The 26,701-nt window shown below is 42.8% G+C and overlaps 1 long non-coding RNA gene across 6 annotated transcripts in view; it reads left to right on the forward strand.

The window, feature by feature from the left end:
• The first annotated feature begins 13,102 nt into the window (after positions 1–13,102).
• LOC138826660 (uncharacterized) overlaps positions 13,103–26,701 on the forward strand; it is a 40,623-nt gene continuing 27,024 nt past the window's right edge. For 5 of the 6 annotated variants that reach the window (XR_011371795.1, XR_011371796.1, XR_011371798.1 and 2 more), the window contains exons 1-5: positions 13,103–13,135; positions 13,364–13,441; positions 14,847–15,209; positions 19,339–19,460; positions 20,979–21,017. This is a non-coding gene — a long non-coding RNA (uncharacterized lncRNA). The remainder of the gene's footprint in view (positions 13,136–13,363; positions 13,442–14,846; positions 15,210–19,338; positions 19,461–20,978; positions 21,018–26,701) is intronic. The other variant, XR_011371797.1, reaches the window with a different exon arrangement.

Consider the following 26,701-nt stretch of genomic DNA (forward strand, 5'->3'; position numbering starts at 1 on the left):
GGGCTTGAACTCGGGCCTGGGTGCTGTCCCTCAGCTCTTCAGCTCGAGGCTAGCACTCTACAACTTGAGCTACAGCGCCACTTCCACATCTCCACTTCTGGCTTTGCTTTTTGGCTTATTAGATGAAGCTAAGAGTCTCATAGATTTGTATACCCAGACTTGCTTTGAACTGTGATCCTCAGATCTCAGCTTCCCTGAGTAGCTAGGATTACAAGTATGAGCCACTAGTGCTCAGCTTGAACATGCTTTTATGTCTCTTTACATGGACTGTCTCTGAACTTTCCAGATGTTTCCATGCTCATTCCCTCCTGAGTGTAAATTCTAGGCTTCAGATCATTTGATCATTCCTCTCTTCTTGCATTTTACAAGAAGCTGTTCAGAGAAGCCACATAGGTTCCTGAACCTTTGCTGCCTGGAGAGATTTCTCCTGCCTGATTCCAGAGCATTACCCCACACATTCTGCCTTCTACAGCATCCGAGGAGAGGGACAGAATTCACCCAGCATCGTTGCAAGTTCACAGCAAGGCTGGCCTTTCCTCTTGTTTCTTTCTCACACTTTGCTCAGGATGTCTAACTGAGGGTCCATTTCAGCTGATTTTAAGTCCTGACTACATCTGCTGAGAACACATTTGTTTTCCCTCCCTACCACTTTATTCTCGCAGAACCCAGTGCCTAATAGCTTGGGCCCTGTATGCATTCCAAATCCACTTGCACATTGTTAGATATTTAGGAGAGCCTCCACAGTGTACCCCATGGCTCTGGGACCCATCTTTGTCGTCTTAGTCCATTGGTATGACTATAACAAAATACCAGAAGCTAGACACTATATTAACAAGAGAAACTTGTGTTTTGTTGCCTTGAAAATGGAGATTAGTTCATGGCCCAGTTGTCAGAGGCTCAATTGTCAGATGATGCTACAGTTGGCTTCCAACATGGTGCTTGGAACACAGCATCTTCTGGAAGGGGATGGACACTTGCTGAACATGGACACCAGGGGTCAGACTCCCCTTAGATTCCTTTCTGATAGCATTAATCTCTCCACAAGGTCATGGCCTTCCTGGCATAAACACCTCCCCAAGTCACCACCTTCTAACACTGAGAGGATGGGGATTACGTGTTCAGCGTGTGAACTCGTGTGTGTGTGTGTGTGTGTGTGTGTGTGTGTGTGTGTGTGTGTGTGTGCACTCATACCACAGCGATCTCACTTTCTGCATCTCTGATATAAAACATTCTGAGTACTAAGCAGGTAGATTAAGAACTACCATGTGAAATCACATGAGGACCAGGAAACAGGCCAGGAACTTTAGATAGAGGGAGAAGGGATGATGGCTAGGATTTTTTTTTTTTTTTTGCCAGTCATGGGTCCTGAACTCTGGGCTTGGGCGCTGTCCTTGTACTCTTCAGCTTAAGGCTAGCACTCTACCACTTGAACCACAGCACCACTTCCTGTTTTTCTAGTGCTTTATTGGAGATAAGAGTCTCACAGACTTTCTTGCCTGGGCTGGTTTTGAATCGTGATCCTCAGATCTCTGCCTCCTCAGTAGTTAGGGTTATAGGCATGAGCCACCGGTGCGTGGCTTTTTCTAGGATTTTTATCTCATTCTCCTGAAAAGAATTAAACACACTGTGAACAAAAGTGTCAGCTTGTCCTCTGTATCTTGTTATTATTTCCAGGCCATCATTGTGATTTCTGAGTACTAGAATAAAAAGATTCATGAAGCCAGCTTTCCAAATATATAGCCTGGAGCTAACAGCATAAGCTGTTATGAATTCTAATTTGTATTTTACTTAGGAATCACATGGAATTAGACACCAGACTAAGGTTAGTTATATGGAAATGAAATGGAAAGAACTCAGGTCTTCAAAATTATGTTGGTCAGCCATGCCCTGGGGGCTTATGCTTGTAATTCTAGCTACTGAGGAGGCTGAGATCTGAGGATTGCAGTTCAAAGCCAGCCCTGGTAAGAAAGTCGATGGGATTCATGAACCACCACAAAACTGGAAGTGGTGCTGTGTCACAAAGTGGTAGAGCGCTAGCCTTGAGCAAAAAGAGCTTAGAGACAGCATCCAGGCCCTGAGTTCAAGACCCATGATTGACCAAAAAGGAAAGAAAACAAAACAAAAAAACATGACCAAGGATATTAGCCAGGCCCTGAGTTCAAGCCCCAGGACAAGCACAAAATAAAAACAATAATAGATGCAATCATGGTTCTAATCTCTGAATTAGCTCTTACTTGTTGGAATTCTCTTTATGAAGCGATTGAGCTATTAGGGGATATTGAGTGGAAGTGAGGAGTACAAAAGTCAGGCCTTTCTCAAACTTCTTTTGTGACCCCACACTCATTTTTGAAACCTTGATGGCTGAGCTGTGGGGTGAGTTTTATAGTCCTTGCCTTCCCTCCAAGTGGTGCAAAGCATTTATTGAGTTCTTCAGGTAATGATAGTAGCGTGCATGCTCTTAGGAGGTATCCTCATCTCTATCATCATGTGAAGTAGAAATGGGGTTTCCACAGCCCTGCAAAACCACCTCCATCAGCACATTGACCCTATGGGAAGGTAAATATATGGGCAGTAATAACACTCAGCCTGAGTCTGAAGCTGTGAGACAGAGGGACTGCACCATGCACAGCTCCCCTAGGGTGGAAACCTGCAAGCTCGATTTCTACCTTTATCAGCAGAAGATTTGACATCCTACAGGGTCTTCTCATGACAGAGAGGGGGCGCTCCTGCCAGACTGTAGGGTCACAGATCAGCCCCACAACACTGATTGTTGATTTATAGTGGGTCTAGTAAAGAAAATGAGACAAAGCATTCTCCTCCCTTTCTTCCTTTCTTCCCTTCCTCCCTTCCCCCTTCATAGCTCCCTCCCTTCCTCTCTTCCTTTCTTCCTTTCCTCCCTCCTTCCCTTCCTAGCTTTTCTTCCTTCCCTTCCCTCCCTTCTCCCATCCCTCCTTCATTCTTTCCTTCCTTCTTTGTTTTTCCTCTTCCTCATTTTCTCTTCCTCCTCCTCCTTCCTCTTCCTGTTTCCTTTCTCTTCTTTCCTTCTTTCTCCTTCCTCCTTCTTCCTTCTCCTCCTCCTCCTTCTTTCTCCTCCTCCCTCCTCATCCCACCTTTCTCTCCTTCCTCTTCTCTCTTACTCCCTGCTCCTTCTTCCCCTCTTTTGTCTTCTCCTCCTCCTCTTCCTCCTCATTTTCTTCTCCTTCTCTTGTTCCTCCTCATCATCTTTCTTTCTGTGTGCCAGTCTCAGGGCTTGAACTCAAAGCCTGCGCCTTGTCCCTTCATTTTTTTAACTCAAGGCTAGTGCTTGCCACAGCTCCACTTCTCACCTTTTGGGTTGTGAATCTGAGATAAGTGAGTCTCACAAACTTTCCTGCCAGTACTAGCTTGGAACCATGGTCCTCAGGTCTCAGTCTCTTGAGTAGTTAGGATTACAGGTGTGAGCCACCAGTGCCTAACGCTCACATTAAATTTTAGCCCACTTAAAAAAATCTGAAGAAAGAATTTGGAATTCTCTCACATCTGTTTTTCCCCCTCTGTTTTCTCCCAACAGTGGCAGCTATGTGCTGCCTTAAATCAATGCCTTGTTACAGAGTCCTGGGAGAGAAGATGAGGCAAACTCCTGCCTGCTTCTTTGCCTCTGGTCTCCATGCACCTTCCAGTCATAAGCTGAGCATGGTTGCCAGACTCCAGTTTCTACAGCATCCTCCCTTCCTTCCTCCTAAGTATTCAATCACTCCCTATTGCCAGAATGAAGAGTGAACTGCAAAGTAAGTACATGCCAGGTTCCAATGTCTCTCTCTAATTTTCAATTTTTCATCTATCTATCTATCTATCTATCTATCTATCTATCTATCTATCTATCTATCTATCTATCTATCTATCTATCTATCTATCTATCTATCTATCTATCTATCTGTCTGTCTGTCTATCTATCTGTCTGTCTGTCTGTCTGTCTGTCTGTCTGTCTGTCTGTCTGTCTGTCTGTCTGTCTGTCTGTCTGTCTGTCTGTCTGTCTATCTATCTATCTATCTATCTATCTATCTATCTATCTATCTATCTATCTATTTATCTATCAATCTATCTATCTATCTGTCTGTCTGTCTGTCTGTCTGTCTGTCTGTCTGTCTGTCTGTCTGTCTGTCTGTCTATCTATCTATCTATCTATCTATCTATCTATCTATCTATCTATCTATCTATCTATATTGCTTCTAGTATGAGGACTTGAACTCACGCCCTATATACTGACCCTGAGCTTCCTCACTCAAGGCTTGCATTCTACCACTTGAACCACAGTTCCACTTCTGGCTCTTTTGGTGGTTCAATGGACATAAGAGTCTCACAGACTTTCCTGCCTGGTCGCGTTTTGAACCAGGATCCTCAGACCTCATCTTCCTGAGTATCTAGGATGACAGACATAAGCCACGGTTCGCAGAAGATAATATTCATTTCTATTCTTACCTATAAATAGACTTATGGACTGTAAGATGGGACATAGAACATTGTCTTTGGAGTAATGGCTTTGCCAAGATCTAGGATATGATGGAAGCATGGCCTCTGCTAGCCAGCCTCTAAAGAAAACCCTTCTTCTGGCTTGCTCACACTAGAGATGAGAGTAGAGGAGCTCGAAATGCTGCTCCAGGAAGGACGCCATCATGTTCTTCTGTGAGGTGAGAGATGTGGCCCTCCATGTGGCCTTCCTGGGAGGACAAGACCAGCCCAAAGCCCAGGTAAACATCTACTTCTCCCACCATGCATCATTCTTGACTGCCAACAGTTTTTATGAGTGAATAGCTAGGTGTGGTGATAGTCATGGGAGAGCCTGGGAGAGCAAGTGAGGGCCTTTGGCCTTGTGTAGTCTAAACCCCATCCCCTTCTGATGGGGAATCTGAGCTCCTGAGAGGTGCCTCTGTTCTCTCATCTTCTCCTTTCTTAATCTGAGGCACTGCGGGGTTGAGATCACCTTGAGAAAGCAGAGGGCTGTGTTGACCTGCTCAGCCAGGGGCAGAGAACACTCCAGAAATACTCCTAAATCCAAGGAGAGCAGAAGCAGAGAGGAGAATAGGAGAGGAGAGAACAGGCATTCCTCTGGTTCAGAGAAATAGAGTGCAATCTCAGAGCAGAGACAAGAACAGGAGAGGCTTCAGAACCTATGTGAAAACTTCCTAGCTTGCTTGCTTCCTTCCTCCCTCCCTAACTTCCTTCCCTTCCCTACCCTTCCCTTCCTTCCATCTTTCTTTCTCCCTTCCTTCCTTCCTTCCTTCCTTCCTTCCTTCCTTCCTTCCTTCCTTCCTTCCTTTTTCTTTTTCTCTTCTTTTTTTGGGGGGGGGGCGGTCAGTGAAGGGGCTTGAACTCAAGGCCCAGGTTCTGTCTCTAAGCTCTTTTGTTCAAGGCTAGCTAGCACTCTACCACTTAGAGCCACAGCAACACTCTGGTTTTCTGCTGGTTCATTGAAGATAAGAGTCTCAAGGACTTTCCTTCCTGGGCTGGCTCTAAACCACGATTCTCAGATCTCAGCCTCCTGAGAAGCTAGGATTACAGGCATGAGCCGCCAGCGTCCAGCCTAGAATTTCTTATTATAAGAACATAGTTAGGCACCAGTAGCTCACACCTGTAACCTAGCTGTTCAGGAGGCTGAGATTTTATGATCATAGTTTAAAGACATCCCAGGCAGGAAAGTCTGTAAGACTCTTTTCTCTAATGAACCAGAAGAAAACTGGATGCAGAGCTTTGGCTCAAATGGTAGCATGCCAACGTTGAGCAAAAAATACCCTCAGGGTCAATGCTCAAGTTCCAAGTTCAAGCCCCAATAGTGGCACACACAGACAAAAAAAAAAGAATAAATTAAGAAGTAGTGATTGCTTTCTACCGAAAACCTGAAAGGAATGAAGAGGTGAACCTTTTAGGAATCTGTGTACCAGAGTTGGAGGTGTGACTCAAGTGATAGAGTACCTGCCTGTCAAATGCAAGACCCTGAGTTCAAATCTCAGTTCTGCCAAAAAAGCATCTAAGCATTACTCTGGGCAGTATTAAGTTGATCAGAATGTTTGTCAAGGGGAGTGTTTGTGCCTTAAATCACAATGGGGGCAGGCATTCTCTGTCATTAAAATTTGAAGATAGATAAACAGTAAATATTGCTGGGGATAATTAGTGCAGTGTGGAAAGACATGGAAGTTCCAACTCTGGCTGGTCCAAATCCATAGGGCCATGGGTATTTATCTAAAGCGTAGCCAAACCGTCTGAGCTGCAAAGGTGAGGTACAATTTGGAAGGCACTCTTTTGACACAGTTATGTTTGAGAGGTGTAATAATAACAGTTTGGCTGGATGCTGGTGTCTCATGCTTCTCATCCTAGCTACTCAGATGGCTGAGATCTGAGTATCGAGGTTCAAAGACAGCCCAGGCAAGATAGCCAATAAGACTCTTATCTCCAATGAACCACCAGCAAAAGGAAGTGTATCTGTGGCTCAAAGTGATAGAGTGCTAACCTTGAGCAAAAGAGCTCAGGGACAGAACTTAGGCCCTTAGTTCAAGCCCTGAAACTGACAAAAGAAAAGAGAAAAGGGGGGAAGGGAAAAAGAAAGGAAAAAAGGAAGGAAGGAAGGAAGGAAGGAAGGAAGGAAGGAAAGAAAGAAAGAAAGAAAGAAAGAAAGAAAGAAAGAAAGAAAGAAAGAAAGAAAGAAAGAAAGAAAGAAAGAAAGAAAGAAGGAAGGGAATTATAAGAAGAGTTATTTTCATTCATAGAGGAAAGTGGCTTGAATGGCAGAATGCTCATCGGATGCAGACTTAACCATTGACTTTGGGAAATTACTTGATATCTCTGACTTTGAACGTCACCTTTACAGTTTGTGAATGAGCCCGCTGCATAGTCAGGATCATTGTGTGGATGGGCAGCACACAGTAGGCCTTCAGTTGATGGCTGTCCCTCCTCTCCAACTATCTGTTGTCCACAACCTTCCATCGGCACCTCTCTGAGATGTCTGTCTGTCTGTCTGTCTGTCTGTTGATCAGCTGGCAGAGAGGCCTCTCTGCCAACTTCCACAATGCTATATTATGGGATGCAGAAACAGCTTTCTGCCATTAAACCTGTGAGGAAAGAACACTTGCTCATTAGAACTGCTCAGTGTGACTCTCCCAAAGGTCATCTCAGTTCTGCAATCCAGACTTGTAGGTTCTTGACATAGACCACGTTGTGTCTCTTGACCTATATAAACGAAAACCTGCGAAAAACATCTAAATCCAGATCTAGGCTGAGGAAGCAATTTTCTTTTCTGGATGGATGGCACAGTTACAAACAACTGGAAAGCAGCAGTATTAATCAAGAATGGGGAACTTTTAAACCCACAGAAGTTAAAAGCAGGGGGAGGGAAGTTGACTGACACATGTAATGATAAAATCTAGACTATTTTGGCTTCAGGTATGGCTTGATCCAGGTACTCAATATCAGGATTTCTCAGCATTAAAAGTCTTTTATTTTATTTTTTTTGGTCGGCCGTGGGGCTTGAACTCTGGGCCTGGGCTCTGTCCTTCAGCTCTTCAGCTCAAGGCGAGCGCTCTACCACTTGAGCTACAGTGCCACTTCCGGTTTTCTGGTGGTTTATTGGAGATAGGAGTCTCACGGTCTCTCCTGCCCAGGCTGGCTTTGAACCGCGATCCTCAGATCTTAGCCTCCTGAGTAGCTAGGATTACAGGCGTGAGCCACCAGCACCCGGCTCAGCATTAAAAGTCTTATTGTACTTTTGATCACCCAAGGTAAATACAAATACTGGAATTGACCCATGAATTATTAGGCTGATGAAATTCTTCTGTGACAACCTGCCTAGATGATCATTGTCTTCCCAATTGATAACTTTGATGAGACCGCCTCCAGGTCTCATTAGAATTTTAGAGGAATCTCACTGTACAGAACCATAAAAGACTATGATACTAAGGTAGAAAAATGTCAGTGTACTACACACCCCCACTCCAAACTCCGATGACTTCCTAGAGGATTAAATCGAGACTTAAAGAAGTAGTGATTGCCTCTCCCACCCAAATATACAGAAATTCTATGACATATCTGGTGTTGTAATGTAGATTTCTTGATACTAATGGAATCGGGTTTTTTCTTCTATATTTTTGCTGCAACTGGGGTGGAGATAGGGTTGATAATAATAGCCTCTGGAAAATGAAACTAGTCTTTTTTTTTTTTTGCCAGTCCTGGGGCTTGAACTCAGGGCCAGGAGCTGTCTTTGAACCTGTGTGTGCTCAAGGCTAGTCCTCTACCACTTGAGCCACAGCTCTACTTCTGAGAATTTTTTGGAGTAGTTTATTGGAGATCAGGATCTCATGGGCTTTCCTGCTCTGGATTGGCTTTGAACTGAGATCCTTACATCTCAGCCTCCTGAGTTGCTAGGATACAGACTAGCTGTCCCATTTGGTTCCTTTGCTGAGAATTAGGACTCTTCTGGAAACTCTAAGCAAATAGGAGTCAGCTGTGGAGGGCAGTGTTGGCAGATGGCAGCAGGTGGATGTCAAGCTGCAGAGCACAGGGCCCTGTCCGTGATGCTGACCCTTCTCCTCTGTGAGCCAGAGGTTGCTGGATCCTGTGTGACTTGTTCCTGTTTGCAGTCTCCAACACGTCTTCCATTAAATGATAACATTGTCCCCACACCATCCATGGTGGCTTTGAACACTCAGATCTCGGTTCTTCTGTGCAGAAAGACCTGGTGGACTAGAATCTCAAATGTTGCTTCCATGTTGGTTTTGTTAGCATCAGGACTGAATCTCTTTGAGGGCTCACTTGGTCCTTTTAAGGGATCTTTTACTCAAGATTACCAGGCAAGAGAGACAGGTCTTCCTTCCCTCTTTCAATGAATTATCTTCCAGCCTTCCTTATCTTCTTGGGGCTCACACCTGTCATCCTAGCTACTCAGGAATCTGAGACCTGAGGATTACGGTTTCCAAACCAGCTTTGGTAGAAAGGTCCATGAGACTCATCTCCAACGAACCACTCAAAAGCCAGAAGTGGAAGTATGGCTCAAGCAGTAGAGTGACAGCCTGGAGCAAAACAGCCAAATGGAGTTGGAGGGCTTGAGTTCAAGTCCCAGTACTAGCACATACACACAAGAAAATTTGTCTTGTAGACTTGGCCACTTGTGTCTGCAAATTGGTTCTTCATGGGAATCTTGGGTCAAGTCTGTCTAGCCTTGGGTTTGCCTCAGGTTTGTCCTTTTGTTTTCAATGCTTGGCCATCATTTTGACTCTTAGATTTTAGATCTGTAGTTCCCTCAGAGAGAAATCGTATTTCATTCCATTGCAACTTCTAAAATACTACACAGAATGCCATATTCATCTCAGTCAAAACACCTTATCACATCTTCACAGGAAAAATGACTGCGTGAAGTTTAATTTGCTTCAAGTATTATTTGAACTGTGTGTGTTTGTGTGTATAAATCCTGGGGCTTGAACTCAGGGCCTAGGCACTGTCCCTTAGCTTTTTCTTTCAAAGTTCAGTACTCTACCACTTGAGCCATATGCTTCCCTTCTGCAGGGTTTTTTTTTGTGTGTGATTCATTCAGAGATAAGAGTCTTACAGACTCTCCTGCCTGGGCTGTTCTTTGAACTGTGATCTTCAGATCTACACCTCCTGAGTAGCAAGGATTACAGGTGTGAGCCACTAGCACCTCACTCTGGCCCCATTTGAACTAATTCTGTCTGAGAGAGAGAGAGAGAGAGAGAGAGAGAGAGAGAGAGAGAGAGAGAGAGAGAGAGAGAGAGAGAGAGAGAGAGAGAGAGAGTGTCAGAGGGAGACAGACATACAGACAGAAAGACAGAGACAGAGAGAAAGATAGAGACAGAGACAAAGCTAAAGAGAGAGAGAATGACTTTTCTTTTGCTCTACTGAGCCTTCTTGGGATAGAAGCAAAGTTTTCCCTTTTTGTTTTGATTTTGGTTTCTGAGGAATTAGCAATAGGTCTAATTAATGTCATCAAAAGGAGAGCATTTAATTAACTAAATAACATGTTGAGTCTAATGAGAACATACTTCAGCACCCACTAGGTGGTAATGGTCTCTGAGGCTAATTCCCAGGAGGCCTGTGATTGGATACAGAGAAATTTCTGTCCGCCAGTGTCAGGGTGTGTGTGTGTGTGTGTGTGTGTGTGTGTGTGTGTGTGTGTGTGTGTGTGTGCATGTGTATGCATAGGTGTGTGTGCACATGAATGTGTATACACCTTGCTTTGCACTTGCCCAGAACTCTCTATTTCCAGTCCTCTTGACCTGTCTAGCCATTTTCATACTTGATGGCCCAATCATTTATAACACCTGATGGAGGCAATCATTTTACCTTAGAAGTAAGTACATGAGGCCCAGATAAGGTTTGTGACTGTATCAGAGTCACACAGCCTCCACCACAGACAGAGTAGGCATTGTTTACATAATATGAAGTGGCCCTGTGGCTCAAGTGGTAGACTGCCAACTTTGAGCAAAAGAAACAAAAAAGCCAAGAGCAAGTGCAAGGTCCTGAGTTCAAATCCTAGTACTGGCACAAAAGACAAGGCGTTCTCTGCATCTCTATGTCATGGCGTCTCATTTACCTCAGAGATGATCGTTCTTAAGATTCCTGAGTGCTTACTTCAACATTTTATTTGGATGAATCTAATAAATTCTTTTCCCCCCAGTATTTTAACACAACAGTAATTAGGCCACTCATGGTGTGTGCAGACCTCCTCCATTTTTGCTTAACATTTTTACTTTCAGCACACAGGACTCTTGTATTTATCTCTTTTTTTGGCCGATTGTGGGGCTTGAACTCTGGACCTGAACACTGTCTCTCAGCATTTCAGCTCGAGGCAAGTGCTCTACCACTTGAGCCACAGCGCCACATCTGGTTTTCTGGTGGTTTATGGAAGATAAGAATCTCATGGACTTTCCTGCCTAGGCTGGCTCTGAACTGTGACCCTCAGATCTCAGCTTCCTGAGTAGCTAGGATTACAGGTGTGAGGCATTGGCACCTGGTTTTATTTATCTTTGATGGCTGCATGACAGATGAACTTTAGGCTATTACTCAGGACCAACAAAGTTAATCCACCAAAAAGCACAGACAAGAAACAGGGGAGAGATGGGAGAGTTCTTTCTCTGCAAATCCCTTACCTGAGCAAACCTAGGTCCTGGGGATGAATGGACTTGGAGGCATTAGAGTGACAGGGAGGAAGAGGAAGAGGTGAAGCTTCAGAGTGAAGCCCGCCTCCTACTTCCTTTTCCATCTTTCTTTGCTTTTTCTTCTTCTAAAATTTCTGTTCTCTGCAGAGACCCAAGCATCCAGAATAGAAGCTCCCAGTAGGTTTATCTACTCATTTATCCTTCTCTGGGAACAATTGCTTTGTTAGCATTGAAAAGATTTATTCATCCCATCTTTGTTTTCACCCTTGTGGGCTTTCTGCTTATTATTGGCTGTTTTTTTGTTTGTTTTCTTGCTTTTTCTTTTTGTACCAGTCCTGGACACTGTCCCTGAATTATTTTTTGCTCAAGGCTGGCACTCTACCACTTGAGTCACAGCTCCACTTCTGGTGGTTTCTTTTGTTTAATTTTTTTTTGGGGGGGGGTCCAGTGGTGGGGCCTGAACTCTGGGCTGTGCGCTGTCCCTCAAGTATAGCACTCTACCACTTGAGCCACAGTGCCACTTCCGGCTTTTTTCTTTTTGCTTATGTGGTGCTGAGGAATTGAACCCAGGTCTTCAGGCATGCAAGGCAAATGCTCTACCACTGAGCCACTTTCCCAGCTCCATCATGAGATTTTTATCTCCAATTAATCAACCCAGAAAGCCAGAAATGGAGATGTAGCCCGAGTGGAAAAGTGGTAGCCCTGAGCAAAACATACAAACAAGCAAAAAAGATTCAGGGACAAGCCCAGACCCTGAGTTCACGTCCCAGTGCCAGCCTCCAGAGAAGACAACAACAAAATAAAGCAGTATGCTACAGCACACTCTTCTACAGATTTGGTAGAGATGTGCTTGACCTTCATTCAAATGAAGAGAATCTTTTAATTTTCTCTGCTTGATGCTGCTCAGTGGGGCATTGGGGAACCTCTCCTTTCTCTGCGGGTGTCAACCATTCACATTGTACGGTGAAGGTTACAGTGAAAGTTTCCACTGGGTTACCATTCCTCGGCCAAAGCTGTCTTATATAATTGAGTTTTCAGCTCTCTCCAAATCTATTTTGAAGCTCTTCTGACCCATTTCCTCTCCTGGGAGATTGGTCCTTCTAGAACACTTCACCTGGATGAGTTTTGCTGGTTGGTCTCACATGGAAAGGGGCCAGTGAACTACTACACTTGAATGTGTTTGGCTGGGTTGGGTCGGTGGGAGGCAGGAAGGAGGCCTAGGCGCTTCTCTAGTGCTTTCTTGATTCAGTGTGACACTGGTAATCATCATGGGTTCCATCTTTGTGGCCCCTGATGGAGGGCCCCTGGTGCACAAATCTGACTCTCTGTGGACTCTGATAGCACTTCTTCTGAGCTTTCATCTCCTTTGACCTCGGGGAATCCACAGCTCTCTTTTGCTGCCAATCTCCATGTGGCTCAGTGGCCCTTGTTTATTCTTTAATCTCCTACCCATCACTTCTTTCTTCCAGTTGGTTCACAAAAGTGAACTGAATTTGTTTGTGTGTGTGGGGGGGTGTACAAGTACTTAGACTCTGAGTCTCTCTTGCTTGTTTTGATTTACTCAAGAGAGCTCCACTTCTTCCTTTTTGATCAATTGGAGATCAGAGTCTTACAGACTTTTCTGCCAAGGCTGGCTTCAAATCTTGATCTTCAAACCTCAGCTGCCTGAATAGCTAGGATAATAGGCATGATCTACTAGTACTGGGCTTTCCATGGGGCATTTGTTTCCTGCTGAGACCTGGAGCAGATGCTCCTGCTGAATTCACTCCTATGTGTTCCAAGTTGTTTTTTGGTTATTTCACAACTGATAGGTCCAGCCCATCACCAAGATTATCACATTTGCTGCCTTCCCCTGGCACACATCGTTGCCCCTCCCTGAGTTCTTGGTCAACTAGAATTGTGAGGTCATTATAATGAGGACATTCTTTTTGGAACTTGATTTCAGAACTAGGTTACCCAGGCTACAGGCCTGTCACCATCTTAAGGACTGTTTATGAGTAAGATCCTGTATTCCTTCATTCTCAACTTTCTGCTCTGTTAAATGAGAGCATCATAGCTTTCCTTTCAAGCTAATTACTGCCAGGATGAAGTGAATTGACATACATGGCAAACTTCATACGGGACAGTGCTTAGTGCTTCATACGGGTGGCCTTCATTGTCAAGGTAACCATGCTTTACATACAAGAGCAAACATTTGATCTAAACACAACACTTGTCTTTTATAGGATGTCGATTGTCTCATGGGCACTGCAAATAGTGATGCTGTGGTGCTTTCTGGAGCCAGGTATCTTGGGAAGGAAATGGTGAGCCATTTTGTGTGTGTGTGTGTGTGTGTGTGTGTGTGTGTGTGTGTGTGTGTGTGTGTGTGCGTGCGTGCGTGCACATGTGCACGCATGCATGCACGCAATCACGCACGGGTGCATGTTCTGGTCCTGAGGCTTGAACTCAGGACCTGGGCTCTGTTTCTGAATTTTTCTACTCAAGGCTAGTATACTACCCCTTGTGCCACAGTTCCACTTCTGGCTTTTTGGTGGTACATTGGAGATAAAAGTCTTAAGGACATTCCAGCCTGGGCTGGCTTTGAACCATGATCCTCAAATATTAGTCTCCTGAGTAGCTAGGATTACTGTTGTGAGCCATCAGTGCCCGAATTGTAATTGTCTTTTTTTCTTTTCCCCAGCCTTGTTTGAGTTTTCTCAGGTGCTCCCTAATGTGTGATGGAGTTGTATGTGAAAAGATGATTATAAGCAAAAATGTTGTGTGTTGGAAAATGTGTTTAATTCACCCTGACTACTGGATATCTTTGCCTAGCAACAGTGTGCTAGAGTGGTTAGTTATTAACTCAGAATTGCTGGGCTGATCTGAAGTTGTAGGTACTGTCTCTTCTCAGCTTTGCAGGAGAAAATCCCATTCATCAGCCTGAGAAAAGATTCACATTGAAAATTCAATATATGAGCCAAGTACTGGTGGCTCACATCTGTCATCCTAGCTACTCAGGAGGCTGAGATATGAGGATTGTGGTTCAAAGCCAACCCAGGCAGGAAAGCCCATGAAACTTTTATCTCCAATGAACCACCAAAAAGCTATGTGAAGCTATGACTCAAGTGGTAGAGTGTTAGCCTTGATCAAGGGACAGTGCTCAGGTCCTGAGTTCAATCCCCAGGACTGGCAAACATGTTTGCATGAGCTTACCCTCCAAATTCAAGATATGATTTCTACTAAATTTTCTGCAATCTATTAACAATTCAAAAGAAACCATAGTTGGGATAATATAGGCAGGGTAAGGTAATAGGGAAGTTAGAAAATATATTCAAAAAATTAAGCTGGAATTAGGAGTGAGGGTATAACCCGCCTAAAAAATAAACAGTCTGGCTGGGTGCTGGTGACTCACACCTTTAATCCTAGCTACTCAGAAGACATGAGAGCTGAGGATCCTGGTTCAAAGCCAGCGTGGGCAGTAAAGTCTGTGAGACTCTTATCTCCAGTAAACCACCAGAAAACTGGAAGTGGCACTATGGCTCAACTGATAGAGTGCTCGCCTTGAGCTGAAGAGCTGAGGGACAGCACCCAGGACCAGAGTTCAAGCCCCACATCAATAACAACAAATAATGGGCTGAACCACAAGAAGTTGAGTCAACTGTTTCAAAAACCCACAGAACTGCCTTCTTTCTAACACTTTCTTTTTCTTTTTCTTTTTTCCACATGTAGAGTAAACATTTCTGCCTCAGAGAAGTAAATAGGTATGGGAATAAAAAGTGACTCTTTCTGGTAAATCTATGACCAGAATGAATATCTTAAATAGGATCACGAAGAGCAGACTTCCATGTCACAAAACTCCTTTGCCAATCCAGATCCACTGTGCCACTCTTGCATAACAGTAGCAAAAAAAAAAAAAAAGAAGAAAAACAATAAAAGGATAATAGAGAAGTTGCTAGGCTACCCTTCATCCAAGTGACCAGTTTGTGAATGAGGAGCTCCAACCCACATAGAGACATGAAGGTCACTTACGAAGCCCCTAATTCTCTGTTTGGCAGAAGCCGTCAAATTCTCCCACTCCTGGCAACTGGCAAGGTACTATCAGCTAACTTGTGTGAGGTTTTGTGAATGACTTCAAGCTTGTATTGTTAATCTAATTTCCTCAAGGGTCACAGTGGGGCATGGAAAATCTAGTAGGGTTCCCTTTTCTTTCTTTTTCTTTCTTTTTTTTGTCAGTCATGCGACTTGAGCTCTGGGTCTGGGGACTGATCTTGAGCTCTTCAGTTCCCTACAACTTGAGTCACAGCACACTTCTGGTTTTCTGGTGGTTAATTGGAGATGAGTCTCACAGATGTTCCTGCATTGGCTGGCTTTGAACTGTGATCCTCAGATCTCAGCCTCCTGAGTAGCTAGGATTAAAGGCATGAGCCACCAGTGTCCAGAGGGTCCCTTTTCTATTTGGGAAATCTCTTTTCCACATACCTTCCCAGAGATACCTAAGAAACTACAAACAAAACTGGATTATTTTGTGGTGCTTGGGATTGAATTTAAGGTCTCACATTTACCAGGCAAGTACTCTACTATATTACCTATACCCTCAGTCCTGTTTACTTTTGGGGTTTCTTTCTTTCTTTGTTTCCCTCAGATAGGGGTATCATGTTTTTACTCCTACTGACCTTGGACCACAGTCATTCTACCTTTGCCTCCAGAGTAGCTGGGATTATAGTCATGCATTATCATGTCTGGATTTGTTTTTAAGTATTTGTATTATAGTTTGAATTCAGGGCTTTGAGGCTCAAGGCTGGCATTCTACCCCTTGAGCCACACCTCTACTTCCTGTCTTTTGCTGGATGGTTGGATATAAGACTCAGAGGGTTTTCTGTTTGGGCTGGCTGAGAATTTGACCTTCAGATCTCAGCCTCCTAATAGCTAGTAGTACATATGTGAGCCACCAGTGTCTTTTCCTCCTCCTCCTCCTCTTCTTCCTCCTCCTTCTCTCCTCCTCCTCTTCCTCCTCCTCCTCCTGCTCCTCCTCCCCTCCCCCTCTTCCTCCTCCTGTTCCTCCTCCTCCTCCTCCTTCTCCTCCTCCTCGTCCTCCTCGTCCTCCTCTTCCTCCTTTTTCGGTAGATTCTCACTAAATTTTGTCTTGGCTAGCCTTCCACTATGGTTCTCCTATCTCTACCTCTAGAGGAGTGAGTCAGCATAGCTGGAAAGGAAACAGAACTTTTGCCTGACTCACTGTGGTGACAAGATCAGCAGGAATTCATATCGTCTCAACCTTCTCTCAACCCTTTCTAATTCATTTCTTCCCCCTTCTAAACTCTGTGTGTGTGTGTGTGTGTGTGTGTGTGTGTGTGTGTGTGTGTGTGTGTGTGCGTGTGCATTTATAATTGTGCTAGTACTAGGGCTTGGACTCAGGGCCTGGAGCTCTCATTTGGCTTTTATTGCTTAAGACTGGTACTTTACCATATCAACCACAGCTCCATTTCCAACCCTTTTTTGCCAGTCGTGGAGCTTGAATTCAGGTCCTGGGCACTGTTCCTAAGCTTCTTTTGGTCAAGGCTAGTATTCTACCACTTGAACCACAGCGCTATTTCTGGCTTTTCTGTGTATGTGGCCCTGAGGAATTGAACCCAGGGATTCAGCCATGGTAGGCAAGCACTCTACCACTAAGCCACCTTCCCAGCTCCTGTTCCCAATTCTTTGCTGATTCATTGGAGATCAGGCTCTCACAGACTTTTCTGCCTAGGCTGGCTTCAAACCAAGGTCTCTGCCTTTCTGAAGAGCTAGGATTATAGGCATGAGCCACTAGCATCCAGATTCAGGCCATGGGTTTTTTGTTTTGTTTTGTTTTGTTTTGTTTTTGCTTCAGATCCAGATTGTAAACATGTCTTGGATGGATTTATATCCTGCTTAGGGCCATAGCCCACACAGTACAAAGTAGACTTTACCTTCACTTGAGGTGAATTCTCATGGGAATTTAGTGGTGAGGATTACATAGTGTGGGCTATTATAGGACCCAGGCAGTATGTGAGAAAATGGGAAAGCACACAGCAGAGACCTTGGCATCTCTTTGATGGCCACAGAAGGAAAGTGTGGGTTTCCTCCATCTTGACATAAGTTCCTTTTTGGATTCTCCAAGTGTGAAGTTCCTCTGAAGCGATCCTTCTTTGATCTCCAACAGAACGCACTTTGTAGATCATCTCCATCCTTGACCCCCTGTGCATCTCCTTCCCACAATAGCCAGGTGTTCTTCAGAGATAATGCCATCTGCACAATAGCTTTGTGTCTCCTTCATGTCCTTCAGAAGTGGGGGCGGGGAGGCTTCAATCTTAGAGACCTATAGCATCCCTGAAGGGCCTTTGTTGCTTTTCCTTGAGATAAATGGGTGCCGGTGTCTCTGGGCAAAAGGGATCAAACTTTGCACAGTGATTTTCAGATCCGTTCAGCCTCCCAAGTAGCTAGGATTACAGGTGTGTATCACTGACACCTGGCTGCATTCTTTTTTTTTTTTTTTTGTCAGACTTGGGGGTTGAACTCAGGACCTGGGCACTGTCCCTGAGATCCTTTTGCTCAAGGCTAGCACTCTACCACTTGAGCCACAGCCCCATATCCAGTTTTTTCTGTGTATATGGTCCAGAGGAATCCAACCCATGGCTTCATGCATGCTAGGCAAGCACTCTACCACTAAGCGACATTCCTACCCTTGCATTCATGTTTAAGGATGGTTTTCTTTCTCTTGTCAGCCCTCTTGCCTTCTTGTAGTTTCCTGAGAACCTCAATTCCTTTCTCCTGAACACCAACAGTTTCTCCTCCAAGTGGAAAAGAGATGGAAAGTATTCAGAGTTTCGTAATGCTTTCTTTTGGCTCTATTTTTCTTCTATTGATTTCTTTGTAATTAAAAAGGTCATAGAAATGTGTGGGGCTGAGAAGGTGACTCAGTGGTAGAGTGCTTGCCTTGCATGCCTGAGGCCCTCAGCACCACATAAGCAAAAAGAAAAAGCCGAAAGTGGCACTGTGGCTCAAGTGTTAGAGCGCTAGCCTTGACCTGAAGAGCTGAGGGACAGCGCCCAGGCCCAGAGTACAAGCCCCACGACCGAGGCCAAAAAAGAAAAAAAGAAATGTGAGAGAAACGGTAGAAAGATGGAAGGGATCCTAATAGATGAGATGGGTGGAATATGGTGAATAATGGTGAAAGCATGTGGTTGTAGGGAATGTGGACTGACAATCATTCCTTCAACCTGAGTTTTTGGGGTAGGGAAGCCAAAGGCCCAGGGAGGGGACTTGAGTGGCCTGTGGAATTTCTGTGGGCAGGGCTCTCAGCGAACAGCACCCCTGGTGGGCAAATCCAGTGTAGCAGAGCATGTTACTTTGGGAAGCAAAGAACTGTCTGGCCTTGGGCTCCCCACTCACCATGCAGAGATAGGAGAAATGAAACAACCGGGGGCATTTTTTAGATACAGCCGTAGAATGCATACATCTCTCTAGAGAATCAGCCTCTGTGGGCAGCTGCTGGTTTAGCTCAGAAGTGAAGGGTTGGAGAAGAAAGGAGGGAGAAAGAGCCAGGGATGTTGGTTTCTTGTTTTTAGCTCTGTTAGCGTCTTCTGTGCTACTGTTACTAAACCGTATCCTAGTAATAAACACTATCCTAGTGTTACGGTTATTAAAAAAATTAGTTCTGGCTCTAATCCTAGCTCAGGAGGCTGAGATCTGAGGTTAATTGAAAGCCAGACCAGACAGGTTATTTTTGATAAACAACTCAGAAAGCTGGAAGTAGTCTTGTAGCTCCAAGTGTATATCGCTATCCTTGAGAACAAAGAGCCTCAGGGATAGCTCCCGGGTCAAGCTCCAGGATCTGTAAAAAATAAAAAAAAATTAGAACTGGGTACTGCAATCCTAGCTACTTAGGAGACTGAAATCTGATGATTATGGTGGGAAGCCAGCTCAGATAAGAGTGTCTGTGAGACTTTTATCTCCAATTAAACACCAAAAACCTGGAAGTTGTGCTGTGGTTCAAATAATGGAGTGCTAGACTTGAGCACAAAAGGTAAGCACCCAGGCCTTGAGTTCAAGCCCTAGGACCAACACAAACACACACACACATACACACACACACACTCACACACACACACACAGAGCTGTGCTGGCATGAGCTCTTCAGTCTTTTCTCCTTATGAGATTTTTTTCATTAATATTTACACAATATTTTATTATTTTCATTCAGGTGAAATCTTTCCTTAACTCTCTGAGTGGAGAAGAATTAGAGGCTCTAATATTTGAATTAGAACAACTCAGAAGCATTTTCCCTAGCAGAATTTTTTGAGGAAGAGGAAGAAGAGAAAAAAGGTAATATGAAAATTCAGAATCGGAGTGGGAAGATGCAATGTATTTATTATTACTAGAGTATTTATTATTACTAGGGTATATTATTATTATTATTATTATTATTATTATTATTATTATTATTACTAGATTATTTATTATTACTAGAGTGATTTGTGTGTTTGTGTGTGTGCACGCACAACACCTGTGCTGGTCCTGGGGCTTGAACTCAAGGTCTGCTTGCTGTCCCTGACCTTCTTTGCTTAAAGTTAGACCTTTAAGGACTTGAGCCACACCTCTACTTCCAGCTTTTTTTTGTGTGTGATTAGAGATAGGAGTCTCACGGAGTTTTCTTCCTACGCTGGCTTCCAACTATGATCCCCAGATCTCAGCTGCCTTAGTAGCAGTCTGACAGGGATAGCCACTGGTACCCTGCATCTCTCTCTTTTTTGCAGTAAGAATTTTCATGTAGAATTTTTTTTGCAACTTTCCCCCATCTAGGTGTTCAAACACGTCAGCCTCTTGCTTATGTCTTCTTTTTTTTTTCCCTGTCAGACTTCTCTTATCATCCCTCATACTGATATTGTTCATACACCCCTGCCAGTGATTACAGTTAAAGATTGCTTTTTCAGAGTTTGTCCTCAGTTTGGCTGATGTTTCTTTATATCTCTGGATACTTCATCTGTGCCTCATGACTTGTGGGATCCTTAATTCCATCTTGAATTGAGGCAGAAAAGTTGGTAGTACCTAAAACGTGAGTGGCACTCTTCCCCCTCCCTGCCTCCACAATTTAAAGCCTGTATCTCTTAGAAAATATGAATGTTGAAGCTGCTCATTTTTTATAGTAATTAGGTAATGTGGCAGTTAGTATAAAATGTAATTTCTGGACAAATGAATCTTAAGGGTTGTTTAATTTTAACATTTAATTAGATATATTTCTAAGACATATTCTCTGCTAATTGGCTATTTTAAGAAAGTGGAATCCAATGAACTAAGTTTTGTCTTTTTTTTAAAGCTGGTCCTAGGATTTGAACTCAGGGCTTGGATGTTGCCCTAAGCTTTTTTGCTCATGGGTAGTGCTCTACCACTTGAACCACTGCACCACTTCTGGCTTCTTCTGAGTAGTTTATTGGAGATAAGAGTCTCACAGACTTTTCTGTCTGGACTGGCTTTGACCCATGATCCTTAGATCTTAATTTCCTCAGTAGCTAGGATTACAAGCATGAGCCACCAGTGCCTAGCCCATTTGTAGTGTTTAAATGAACTATTTACTTTGCCATGGAATGACATTTTCACTCTGAAGTATACAAGTGGTCATAGAGACTAGAATTTTATTTGGTGAACATTTCTTAAAAGTGAATGAAATGAGCCTTTTCAATGAGAAAAGCAACGATGTATGAGTCATGATACACATTCAAACTAAGTTTCAATTTTGTAGAATGTATTTATTGCTCTGTTGAGCTTTGTAGCTTCCCAGTGCTGTTTACAGACTATGCTGATGAAATCTGTGTTGATAATAACAGCTATATTCATTGATTTCAGGACAGTTGGTCAGCATTTGGAAGATTTGTGTCACTCGGTGTGAGTATTTTCCCATTATTTAATGTGTGATGTTAGCAAATCATGTACAGGCAAAAGAAAAGAAAAGACTAACTGATTTTAATTTAATACATCCAAGCAGAAAATCTTATGGTATAGCTTCAGGCTCATTGCTATGTATCTCATTACAACTAAATTTTAAGAGATGACCACTAGTTGAGTTTTAGTGTAATATTAAGGAGTATGCCAGCATTAGCTTTATTGATAATCTGAGAAGGCAACTAAAATACTTCTTCCTTTTCTAACTAAGTGACTTTGTAAGGTAGTTTTTCTGCATATACTTGAAACAACATAACCCAACAGACAGTATAAAAGCAGATGAGAGAATACAGGTGTCTTTCATTAGGCTAAAGGATGAAGAGATTTATTAAAGATGTAAAACAATGGGACTATTCTGCTGAAATTTTACCTTTTTTGGAAAATACAGTGTTTTTCAATAAGCGTATATTAATAAGTAGTGTTTCTTTTCTTTCTTTTTGGTGAGTTGTGGGGAGTAAACTCTGGGCTTGGGTGCTGACCCTCAGCTCTTTAGCTCAGTGCTAGTATTCTACCACTTGAGCCACAGCGCCACTTACAACTTTTTCTGCTTATGTGGTGCTCAGTAATTGAACTCAAGGCCTCATGCATACAAGACAAACACTCTACCACTGAGCCACCTTCCCATCCCCAGTGTTTTTGTTCTTAAATTTACAAAACTACCATAAGCACTTGAGTTCTAAATTTTCTTTTGTTTGGGTTGTGAAACTAGGACTCAATACCTGATGCTTTGCTCATTACCTGAGTTCTACTTTTTAACATATCTGTCTGTTTCTCTTGTGTGTGTGCGTGCACATGCTAATGCATGTGTATCCCCTATTTTTTATTTAATTTATTTATTTTTGTGCCAGTCCTGGGGCTTGAATTCAGCACTTAGGCATTGATCCGGAGCTGCAGTCTACCACTTGAGTTATAGTTGTACTTCTGGGTTTGTTTTGTTTTGTTTTCTGAGTGGTTTATTGGAGATAAGAATCTCATTGACTTTCCTGCTCCAGCTACCTTTTAATAGCAATCTATAGATCTCAGTCTCCTGAGTGTGTAGCCAGGATTACTGGTGAGAGACACCAGTTCCTGGCTCTACTTACATTTTTTTTTGTCGGTTGCGGGGCCTAAACTCTGGGTCTGGGCACTGTCCCTCAGCTCTTCAGCTCAAGGCTAGCGCTCTCTCACTTGAGCCACAGTGCCACCTCTGGCTTTTTCTACTTATGTGGTGCCGAGGAATCGAACCCAGGACCTCATGCATGCAAGGCAAGCACTCTACCACTGAGCCACCTTACCTTTTTAATTAGCTCTTTGGGAGCTCTCAAAATTTAAGAGTATTAAGAGGTCCTGAGACGAGCATGTTTGAGAGCTGCCAGATTAAAATTTTCCAAATGTCAGTGCTTTTAAAGATGGCTCTCTGTTTTACTTCTTTGAACTGTCAGTGTGCTTGCCACTGATATCTCTAAACCTCATTTGATTTTTTTCTATTTCTCATCAACTGTAAAATAACTAGTCTTCAAGTTTTCTACAAAGCAAATATTTCTCAGTGAGAAACTTTTCTTACTCCTTTAGTATGGATTTTATGCAGACTGGGACATTTTCTTTTTTGTTTGTTGTCTTCAGCATCGTGTTTAAGAAGTCAGACTAGACAATTGTATAACATCTTACTAATAAATGATTCCTTAGTCTATGTAAAAGCTTGATTCCTGATTAGAAAATGTTTTCTGACCAGGTACTGGTGGCTCACACCTGTAAACCTAGATACTCAGGAAACTGAGACCCCGGATGGGTTTAAAGCCAGCTCACCAGCAAAGTCTGTGAGACTCATCCCCAGGTAACTACCAAAAGCCCAAAATGGAGCTGTAGCTCAAGTGATAGAGTGTTAGATTTGAGCTGAAGAAGCTCAGGGACAGCACCCACACCCTGAGTTCATGCCCTAGGACTTGCACAAAAAAAGAAAAAAAGATTTTTTGAACATAAGTTCTTAATGTTCTTCTGAAGTATTGAGATGGCAGTTAACTATGATGGGCTTTGGAGTTATCCACTGAGTCAAAATAAAGATCTGTCTTTTACTAAAGCCATGTGACCTGTGATACTGAGCTCTTTTCTCATCTGTAAGGTAACCCAATCTAATTCCTTACAGGTTGTTAAAATAAGTACTAAATGAAATACTTTATTCAGAGGCTGGGAAGGTGTCTCAGTGGTAGAGTGCTTGCCTTGCATGCATGAGGCCTTGGGTTCGATTCCTCAGTACCACATAAGCAGAAAAAGCCAGAAGTGGCACTGTGGCTCAAGTGGTAGAGCACTAGCCTTGAGCTGAAGAGCTGAAGAGCTGAGGGACAGTGCCCAGGCCCAGAGTTCAGACCCCGAGACTGGCAAAAACAAAACAAAACAAAACAAAAATGAAATAATGTATTCAATAAGTGGCATAATAGTCATAAGCAAGGGATGGTAATTATTTTAATGATTCCAAAGATATAATAGATTAAAAAATCTGCTTTTTAGAAGTCTTAACTTAGGAAACACATAAAGCCATTGTGATGTGTTTAGATAGTTGCATTCTTTCTAATTAGTCCTCAATATGACAGTTGTGTTATTTATAAACTTTTTTTGTGCAATTAACTGCATTTGTTCATGTAATCAGCATCTGTTTGGTGTAGGAATGGGAATCCTGAACTTTAAATACCATTCAGAGGACTCTGAAGGATTTTCTAAACAGTTGGATTTTTGTCTAATATATTCACCAGAAATGACTCTGAAAAGAGACTCCTGCCCAACTCCTCTCACTCTGTGCCAGCCCTCCTCAGTGATATTTGTTGAGAATTCAGCAGTGATGTTGGCATTTAATGATATCTCAATGAAGTACTATAAAAACGGATGTAGCTGACGGGGGATAAATGTAGGAACCTGCTGTTGCGGTAGTGTTGGTCATCTTTTTCTATCAGCATTTTTGGACACAGTGGCAAGTGTCTGTGATCCTAACAATGACAGGAAGATGAAATCGGTAATTGTAGTTCAGGCATGCATCCAGGCAGGAAACCATACTCTCCCTGAAAATAGTCAAGGGAAAGCAGGGCCCAAGGCATGGCTCAGTGGTAGAGTGTCTGCTTACTAAGTTTGAGTGAGCTGAGCTCAAACCCCAGTACCATCATAACAAAGTAAAACAATGGTGGAAGATCACTACCAAATACTTTCCACAGAATTAAGTATATATTGGGCAGGATTGTGGCCCAGTATTAGGCTAGGGGTGTAACTCCATGGTACAGTACTTGCCTGAGGCTTTGCATTTGGTGACTGGCATTGAGATGAGGAGAAGTTGCATCGAAATTATGTAGGATGGTGCTGGTGGCTCACGACTATAATCAGCTACTCAGGAGGCTGAGACCTGGAGGATGGACGTTTAAAGCCAGCCAGGCAGAAAATTCTGTTTAGATCTATCTCCACTTAGCAAGAAAAAGACAGACTGGTGTTGTGGTTCAGATTAGTAAGACATCAGCTGAGTTCAAGCTGTGGTCCTGGCACCAAAAACAACAATAACAAAATAAATAAATAAAGGAATAAAGTGTGGGCTTTGGAGGGACTTTGGAAAAAGGAAGGACTCTCCCAAAATCGGAAGATGCATGCCTGAACTACAATTACCGATTTCATCTTCCTGTCATTGTTAGGATCACAGACACTTGCCACTGTGTCCAGCCTCTCTGTTGAGATGGAATCTCCTAAAATTTTCTGCCCATGCTGGGCTGGAACTGAGATCCTCTTAATTTTGGACTCTCACATTAGTGTTGGAGGATGAGCACATACTAATATAACAGGCTATGGCTGAGAAGGGATCTCACAAACTGTGCTGCCAAGGCTGACCTCAAATTATAATCCTCCATTCTCAACCTCTCAAATAGCTAGGTTTACAGGCATGAGCCACAGCAGTGACCTGCCTCATTTTGTTCACAACACTTACCAAAAAATAAGTTTATTAACACTCAAACATAATACATTGTATATCTGAACATTGTAAATTAAATGTATATATTGGAATATTATTTACATTCTAAGTACACACTAAATAATTTTTTAGAACAGAATGAGATAAATATAAGTGAAAAAAAATTCTGCATGCTATTGGATCATTTTGTCAATATTTTGTGATATAGGTATGTCATTATATTTTCAGATTAATTTCTTGCACCCAGTAGGATTTAGTTGGATGACAACCTACGAGTCAGGTTTTAGATTTTTATTCATATTAGGATATAGTTAAATGTTGTTTAAATGAGTTACATTGGTAAGGATGGTATTAATGAGATCAGCTTCACAATCCATCTTATACTTGGGATTGCTAAGTCATTTTAATTCTTTCTCTTAAATGCCAAGGGAGAGGCACAAATGAGCTATGATACATTCTTCCCGCCAATCCCGGGAAATTTTGGGGACAATGGTCAGATAAAGCAGTAACAATTTGCCCTTTAAGCTATAGACTGCTGATTAAAAAATATATAGATTCTAAAGGCTAAAACCTTAGGCTGGTCTCAAAGTGAGTGAATGGATAGGATTTATTTGTGTAAAGAGAGAAGGAATATTTCCTGACAGTATGTTTGGCTGTCTTGATTATAGTTTGCTCTTGACTTACCCATATGTTTGCATGTTTCTTCAGTGAGGTGTTCTGCTTTCCCATCATCAAGATAACATTTTCCTTAGCACCCTTCCAACATTAATCCTTTCTCCCGCTGATTTAAACATCACCTTGCTCACTTGGATCATGGATTATTCCCTCAATTTTACTTCCTTTTTTGTTCCTAGATTAGTGCTGATCAGTTCTCTACTCAGCCACTAAAATTATCTTCCTTTGATTTAAATTTGATCTTACTTGTCTCTGTTCTAAAAATCATTCAGTGGTTCCTCATCTCTTCGTTAGAATCTTTGGAATCTTACTAGGGTGTAAAGGCCCAGTCTTTGCTGGATCCTACTTTGTTGTTTTTTTCCTTTGTTTACATTAAATGCTGTGATCATACTAAACTTCCTGCTATGCTTTCACCCCCTAATCTTGGCACTCATTTTCTCTGCCTGAAACTCTTCCCATAACTTGAATTCCATTTTTTAAATTCTTTTTCTTTTCTTTTTTTCTGGTCCTGGGGCTTGAACTCAGGGCCTGGGTTCTGTTCCTGAGCCTCTTTGTGCTGAAGGCTAGTGCTCTACCATTTGTGCCACAGGGTCACTTCTGTCTCTTTCTGTTTGTGTGGTACTGAGGAATCAAACCCAGGGCTTCATGCATGCTAGGCAAACACTCTACTACTAAGCCACATTCCCAGCCCTGAATTCCATTTACTTTATACAATATCTGCTTCATACTCTCCATTCATTATTCTGTAATGTGACGCAAAGAGCATTGAGAGTGGAGGCCAAGGTTTAACTCCTAACCTTTGCTAAGAAATCTTGTGGAAATTCTTGACCTCTTCCAGCCTTCATTATCTTTATTGCCAACGTGTGATAATGCCCACCTCTCTTATAAGCCCATTAAGAACATCTATCGACATACTATACACAAAAAAATTCTATAAGCATGTCAGCCAAAGATGTTTGGTGTGGCAACGTTTGTGATGACAACAAGAATGATCCCAAGGAAGCATTTAGCTTCACTGCTCAGGTGACCTTCC

This window comes from Dipodomys merriami, unplaced genomic scaffold (assembly GCF_024711535.1).
Source record: "Dipodomys merriami isolate MVZ:Mamm:240054 unplaced genomic scaffold, mDipMer1.0.p SCAF_1465, whole genome shotgun sequence".
Taxonomy (NCBI): domain Eukaryota; kingdom Metazoa; phylum Chordata; class Mammalia; order Rodentia; family Heteromyidae; genus Dipodomys; species Dipodomys merriami.